The sequence below is a fragment of the Leucoraja erinacea genome, chromosome 6, assembly GCF_028641065.1.
Source record: "Leucoraja erinacea ecotype New England chromosome 6, Leri_hhj_1, whole genome shotgun sequence".
Classification (NCBI taxonomy): domain Eukaryota; kingdom Metazoa; phylum Chordata; class Chondrichthyes; order Rajiformes; family Rajidae; genus Leucoraja; species Leucoraja erinaceus.
This window is the reverse complement of record NC_073382.1, coordinates 34930184-34938011: the sequence shown is the minus strand read 5'-3', so window position 1 is coordinate 34938011 and position 7828 is coordinate 34930184. Positions and strand designations below refer to the sequence as shown.

General features: G+C 41.2%; 1 pseudogene; it reads right to left on the bottom strand.

Annotated features, from left to right (window-relative positions):
- Window positions 1-6750: 6750 nt before the first annotated feature.
- On the bottom strand, window positions 6751-6864 carry LOC129698482 (U2 spliceosomal RNA; annotated as a pseudogene).
- Window positions 6865-7828: the final 964 nt, after the last annotated feature.

Below are 7828 nucleotides of genomic sequence, written 5' to 3'. Positions count from 1 at the left end.
ATTTTTCAGGCTCCTATACCTTCTTCCCAATGGCAGCAGTGAAATGAGAGTGTGGTAATGGCTAGATCTCACGGTGCGACCTGATGCAAGACGTCACCCGAGTGAAGTGGCCGTGGTCCAGCAAGAGTTCCGCACGATATAGCAGGAGGTAGATAAAGAGTTCCCACGGTACTCTGTAATTCTGTCATTTTTGCGAGTGACTTGTCCGTCTCCCGATCTTTCCCGTTAATCGTGAATGAACATCGTGGACTGTAGTGTAGTTAATCACGTGGCACAAATGATGTTACTTTGTTGTCACACACTATATTGTTTTTTTTCACCCGAGCTCTTTAATGAGCTGAAGAATAATCTGTGTTTTTTTAGACAAATGTTGTTTGGTGTGATGCACCTTCTCTCAACATGTGCAAGAAGTCGTCTTTTTATTTTGTCAAATATGAATAAAGACTGTGTCTCACATTGACCGTGATGATTGTGTTATTTTATGATCTACTGAGAGGTGAAACTTTCAGTCTGAAGAAGGCTCTCGACCCGAAACGCCACCCGTTCCTTCTCTCCAGAGATGCTGCCTGTCCCGCTGAGTTGCTCCAAGCAACTGGTGTCTATCTTCAAAGGACTGACCACCAGGCTGGTTGTCGGGGCTGGCGTGTTGCGTTTCACAGACCGAATTTGGGACGGGACTGGAGTTGGGAGGGAAGGGTGGGGGAGTCGAGGGAGAGGAGGGGGAGACAGATGGGGGTGTCTTCATTTAGTGGCGGTGGGTGTCTGTCACTGAAACAGGCAGGTGAGATTTCACATTCACCTTGTGTGTGCCTCTCTCTCTCTCTCCCTCCCTCCCTCCCTCTCACACAGGCATGAATGGATGAACTCCGCGGGCCAGGCAGCATCTACGGAGGGAAATGGGCAGGCGACCCATTCTTCAGGCTGCCTTATTCTCTCTCTCCCCCCCCCCCCTCCCCCCAACTCCCACCCCACACACACGAATGCTGGAGAAAATCAGCGGGTGCAGCGGTTGCAGCGGGGCCGAAACGTTGTCTATTTCCTTCGTTCCATAGATACTGCTGCACCCGCTGAGTTTCTCCAGCATTCGCGTGTGTGGGTGGGAGTTGGGGGGGGAGAGAGACATAAGGCAGCCTGAAGAATGGGTCGCCTGTCCATTTCCCTCCGTAGATGCTGCCTGGCCCGCGGAGTTCATCCATTCATGCCTGTGTGAGAGGGAGAGGAGGGAGAGAGAGAGAGAGAGAGAGAGAGAGAGAGAGAGAGAGAGAGAGAGAGAGAGGAGAGAGAGAGAGAGAGAGAGAGAGAGGAGAGAGAGAGAGATAAGGCAACCTGAGGAAAGGCTCGCCTGTCAATTTCCCTCCGTAGATGCTGCCTGGCCCGCGGAGTTCCTCCAGTTATAAACTGCTTTCAGACAAAAAGAGACACAAACTGCTGGAGTACAATAGCTCAGCAAGTGAGAGTACAATAGCTCAGCAACACTCAAAAATGAAAAAGAATAAAAATGTGATTATTTCACCTCCCTTCAACTATTTTGTGTTTCAGCATGAGAGGGATTATAACATTAGAGACATTCCTCTTGTAGTGATGTGTTAATGAAGAGTTGCCGACATCAATCTGATAGTAAAAAATATATTTATTTAACCTCACCTTATGTCCCTTCTGTCAAGCTTCCGGGTTTGCCGTTTGCAGGAGTTCCCACGGTACTCGTAAGAGTCAATACGGATATCGCACGGATATCGCACTGGCATCTGCACTCATACAATGTTGCAACACTGCTCAAGACACTCTTGGAGAAATTCAAAAATGTTTGAATTTTCTCCCGACCTAACCAAGTCATACGACTGCCTGCCGTCAACGCCACGGAGGTCCTCAGTGGTCTACGAATGCCGTACTGCTATCGCAGAAGGTTCCCACGATGTTAAACTCTTGTTAGGTCTTGCTTCAGGTCGCACCGTGAGATAGCCCTTTTAGGGAGGTGTGGGTCACACCATAAATCATGTCACAAGTCCTATGTTCCAGTTTATGTTTGCAAGAACAGGAATGGGCATTATGCAAATAGTGACTTAATATGGAACATATATTATGCCAGTAAATTGTCAGTCTCAGTTTAGTTTTGGTTCAATTTCATATCTGATATGATTTCACCCACAAATGAACTTCATATTGTGCATTTCCAAATGACATTGGCATTGAACAGCACAGTGCCCAAAAAGCGAGTATTGGACAATCCAATTTCTAGAATATTTTTAATATGTTGATAAAAATGAACCGATGGAATCACTACCAACATGTGACATTTGAACTGCTAATTGGAGAGTTCAAATTGCAGGTGTGAATGAGATAGATGACGTTCTCCGCATTTAATGAAAAGTTAGCTTTAAACTTTTTATTCCTTTGCCTTCAGAGTTACTCAGTGGTATGTGGGGAGGGATGTACAGCAACAACATGATACTTCAATATGTTTCATACCCAATGTGGAGCCATTTAAAATATGCCGCACTGTCACATTTGTTCCATTTATCCATACGTGCTCTGACAAGCTAATGTCACTGCAAAGCGATATGAGCCCCCAGATGAACCATTTCTGGCCACCAATGCGCCAAATAAAATACATCTGATTCAAAACAAGCTGCTTGCAAGTTTCAGGGGAAGCCTTGGAGAAAAAGTACAAGCTTAAAAGAACAAACTAACACAAAAACACAGGGGCACCAACAAGGTTCAAAATAAGCCGTCAAATTGGGACAGTCTGTCAAGCTGGATGCTGCAGGTTTATTTAAACAAGATCCTGGTGATATGATCAACAAGTCTTTCATGTCTCTTGGTGTGGCTGTTTCTAAGTACCACAAATCTATGTTCCATTAATATTAGGGTCAATATTTCTCTGTCACAATATTTGTTTGGTAATTTGCTGGGAGGCCTACAGAAAGAAACTTCTTAAAGAACACAAAACCTGCAGACAATCTTCTGAATGTAGTTTAAGTGCCCTGGTTGATGGTGGTTTCCAAAATTGACTCGGAATGTAATAGGTTTCAGTCACAATCCAGAGGCATGAGCACAATAGTCAAAGTGGGGAATGCTAGACTGTTAGAGGTGCTATATTTCAGTTAAGTGCTCTAACTGTTTTCTCAAATGACATTAAAGATCTATCTGTATTGTTTTGAAATAGATTAGAATTCTCTGTGGAATACTTTCATTTTTGTTTCCTTCATACCAACATTCAATAACTAGATTCTGCTTCTCATTGCATATCTGATTTTTTGGGAGCTTACTGCTTGCTGTGAAACTTGCACATTGCAATAAAAACTGTAATTCAAATGTTCCTCTTTGATTATGTGACATCCTGAAAGGACCAAGAAGGCTGATATATACATGTACATTATTCTGCTTTCGATATGTTGGGACTTGCCAAACCCATGACTGGATCCAATAAGGATAACTCTAACATCTTAGTTACATTTCTGAAGTGAAAGAGGATTCTAAAAGAAAGACTATCCTCTTAAGAAAATCTGCATAGATAATCTGCATTTGTCTTCAGAGGCGAGGGTGGATGGCACAAATATTGACATTAAAATAATGAAAATGATAAATGTTAAATTAATACATTATGTATTCCGATATCTTTAAAATAGAAAAAACTGAACATCAGAAAATTATTATGGGAAGAAAGATATAGTGTGCATCTGACTATTATTTTCCACTTTGGCTAGAGTTATAGTGCTGATGACTCAAGGGCTATGGATATGGATCTTTTGTTTTAAAAGAGAGGAAGGGGCAGGCTAAATCCAAAACTGCCTGAACGTGTCAACACAAGTAGATAGACAAGTTTGAAAAGGATGCAGAGGAGGTTTATGAGTAATTTGTCTGGATCAGTGGGTATTAGCTACATGGAGAGGTTGGGCAGACTTGGATTATTTTATCTGGATGACAGAGGTTGAATGAAAACCTGATGGAAGTATATATAATTATGAGAGGCATAGATAGGATGTAACAAGGCAATATAGCCTCACATCCCAATCTCATAAATAGAGCAAAATCTTACTTCTGCATGAGTACCTAACGGCCATGTTGTTGAATGCCACAGTCCCCACCTAGAAGTGTTGGGACTGAGATTGAAAATGACAGATGTGGAACAAATGTTTAATAGTAAGATTAAACGAGAACTTACCAGTTCGAAGTTTGATCTGTATTTTATGAGGAGTAACGTTGAGGGAATACATGAAGAGCCCGCCAGTACGCTTGCGTGTCATTCTTCAAAGCAGCGGAGTGAATCACAGATACCTGTAATGACTTAAGCATAGTAAGATTAGAGAAAAGATACCAGTCGTGTTTATGATCAAGGGTGGGAGCGGAGGGCATGAATTCCCTCAACGTTACTCCTCATAAAATACAGATCAAACTTCGAACTGGTAAGTTCTCGTTTAATCTTACTATTTTACTTCGGAGTCACGTGAGTGACTACATGAAGATTTCAAAGCTCTGTGATTCAAGCCGTGGAACGAGTCCATCATCACGTCTGCCTTGGTTTTGGGGAGAATATTGATACCATATTAAACATCAATATGATATATATAAATAACCATAAAGTTAATAATAATTGATAGCCCCTGTTTTTTGGGGTAAATTATGGTATAGAAACTTAACAATGTTTCTGAAAAAATTCCAGTTTCCATTACTGGTTTGTTATAATCTTTAGAATGTTCTTTCCGATGGCCATCCTGCAGTCCTGAGGATTTTATCCATAGAAACCTCCAATTTAAATGCTGCCGACGTTGCTGCAGCCTGATGGAGTGAGATTTTAACCCAGTTAGTGTTTACACCAACTTTGGTCAATACTATGTTAGCCATTTAGCTGGCCTGGCCTGTTATTCTTTAATGAGGCTGTCTGTAGTTGATGAAAAGTTCCTCTTCTGTGCCACTGATGGCCTTGGTTTGTTCCATGTATATTTGTAGATGTCTCACAACAGTCAATCATCTGTAGGGTAGGCTCTAAAAATGTTATTTTAAGGCCCGCTGACCCCTGTCTTTTTTGTTCCCTAATTCCTGAATATAGAAGTGTAAGTTGCCAGGTGAACTGGTCTAGTTATCCAGCCTTAATTTGGTAGGGACTGAGTCCTTAGTGCTGTGACCTAAGCCATCAGCATGATAGTTTTGAAAAAATGTCAAAACCTGTAATGACAGCGCTGTGGCTGGAGTCCAGTTCTTTAACAACGTTAAGACGATGCAGATGTCCCATATTTGGGAATACTCGGTCTTTGGGGAATTCCCATAAAATTGTCCTCCATAAGCTGTTGTTCCGTTCTCTTGCCATAGGTAAGTAGATGGACCACCTGGCACAGTTGATGTCACTAATACTAAGCCCCTGTCGGTTAACAATGCTGCCAAACAGGCTGGATGATGTATTATGGTTGCAACACATCTCCCATTAGTTTATGTATTTTAGACATTGTCTTTAGGTTGATTGTCTGTGGCCCGCTGTGATCATGTCCATTGCTCTGGCCGTCAGTCCCAGATGTAATAGCGGCGCTTTCAGACTCTACGATTTAAGCAATTTATATGTTCATGGCACGGGTGGTTTTCCTCATACTTCATCGTCTGTTTAGGATGGTGCTGCATGGTTCTAATCTCATTCCCAGTACCGCCGAGAATCATGGTTGGGTAGGTCAGTGGGGTACTATTAAAAACACCCCTACTGATGAGGTTGCCAAATTGTGATGGCCGGATTGTTACATGATGTAGATTCCCTTTCACCCATGTGCTACCACAGTTGATATGTGCTACCACAGTAGTATTGTTAATTTATAATCTAATAACCTGTTTAACATATTCCAGAGCAACATGACTTTAGGCCATGAAAAACACCCAACATTTCCAGGTAGTTATGCCCAGTGTTAGTAATAATTATGCTTCCTGTGTATTTCATCTTCCTCCACAGCTGGAGATGGAATTGGTAACACACCATCCTAGTGCATAGCATGCATATGTAGGACCATAGACTGGTTGCTGACAATGATAGGATTGGAGCAATGCCCAATGTTATCTTTCCACCATTTAGTTCCAATATGGCTTCTGTATGGCTTCATCATTCTATCGAAATGATCACCATTAATTTTAAGAGCTCATATTTTGGCCCTCTGTAAATCTTTATAATGTAAGGGTCTGAATTATGTGGCTGGAAACCCATATTCCCAGTACCACCTGTTGCCAAAATTCTTGCTACGAGTCTGATGGATGGTTTATCCTCATGTCAATGATTTTGCTGTATGTCTTTATTAAGGTTGTAACATCTGTTGGCAAAGTTACTGACATGAGGAACTGAGTTATTGGTGAACCCCAAATAATCCCTTTAGTTTGAAGGCTTTAATTTTGATTTAATTGGATGGGTAATGAATCCTAGTTTCCAATAATTGTTAAGTGGCTGTTACCGTTTGTTCAGCCCGTCCTAAGTTCCCGCACAATTAGTATGTCATCCAAAGAAGCCATTACCATTGTGTGGCTGGTTGTTATATTTTTTAAATAACCTAGGTGCTAATGTAAACACATTAGGTAGTGCTCTATACTGCTAGAGCTGAACCATCCAATTAGATAAAATAACGTCCGTGGTCACCTGTTATGGGTACTGAAAATAGTAAGCATCCTTTGAATCAATGCTTGCCATTTTCGTTCTTAAAACGAATATACTTAACAATAGAAAAGGTTTCCGTTCTTAACGAATATATCGCATTATTTTATTTATTTATTTATTTATTTATTTTTAAATTTTATTTATTTTTAATATATGGTCCCTAGATAAGGGACATATCAGATATTTAAACTGATTAAAAAACCCAGATATTATGCTTGATCTTGGCCAAAAAGCCGAGATCTGATCTATGTTTGATGCGTCAAGCGCCATATCCTATTTTGTTAGGAAGGGAATGCGTAGATAATAATTCTTCCCTTACAATGCAGCTAAAACCCATCCGTTGCTGATGTCCAGTGTCTGTATCCCATATGACATATTTGGTAATTGGTGATTATGTCTGGATACGAATAGATCGGCATCTGGTGTTCCATATCGTGTAGAAACATCAGCAAATACTATAGCCCAATATCCATTTGGTGTTCTCCTCCAAATTCCTCTCTCGATATATCAGCTGGACTAGAAGATTATGTGTTGTAAAATTCTATTGTGTATCCCCGGATACTGTTTAAGATATGAGTGTCAAAATTATTTATTCGATGTCTTCTCGCACCAACCTCCTTGCTTCCTCCTGGTTTTACTGTTTTCATCTGGATCCCCGAGGCCATGTGTTGTGGGTGTACACATCTTCAGATATAGGGGCGATACCTTTGAGGATGATGTTTGGACGTTTAGATGAGCTCCAACTTGGCTTCATTGTCCAACTCCTTGACCTTCTAGATCGGTCACCTCCAAATAAAGATATTGCTAGGAGGTTTCGGGTTTACACAGGCCCGCGTCAATCCCGGTTGGATGTAAACAGATGCATAAATTGATTAGTTTAGTACATTCAGGGATTTACAATCCCCAGTGGCAAGTGACCGCTATGGTGTCAGCTAATGTTTGCCCCTGCATTAGAGAGAGAACATATGGTCTATGTTGGCTTTTAACCTGGTTTGTAGATCTTTCCCAGTTAGCTTTACTCACAGCTGTACTGTTGTTCCCCCTGAAACATAGACAGACATTCCCATGTGACTTCCCAGATGGGAATGGAATTTGTCAGTAAAATTTTTAGACTGCTAAATCCTTCAGTCACAAAATAAGTATTCCTGTATTTCTATCAGGAAAAGACCAATAATGCACTCTATGTACTTTGTGACTTAGAAAAAGCAT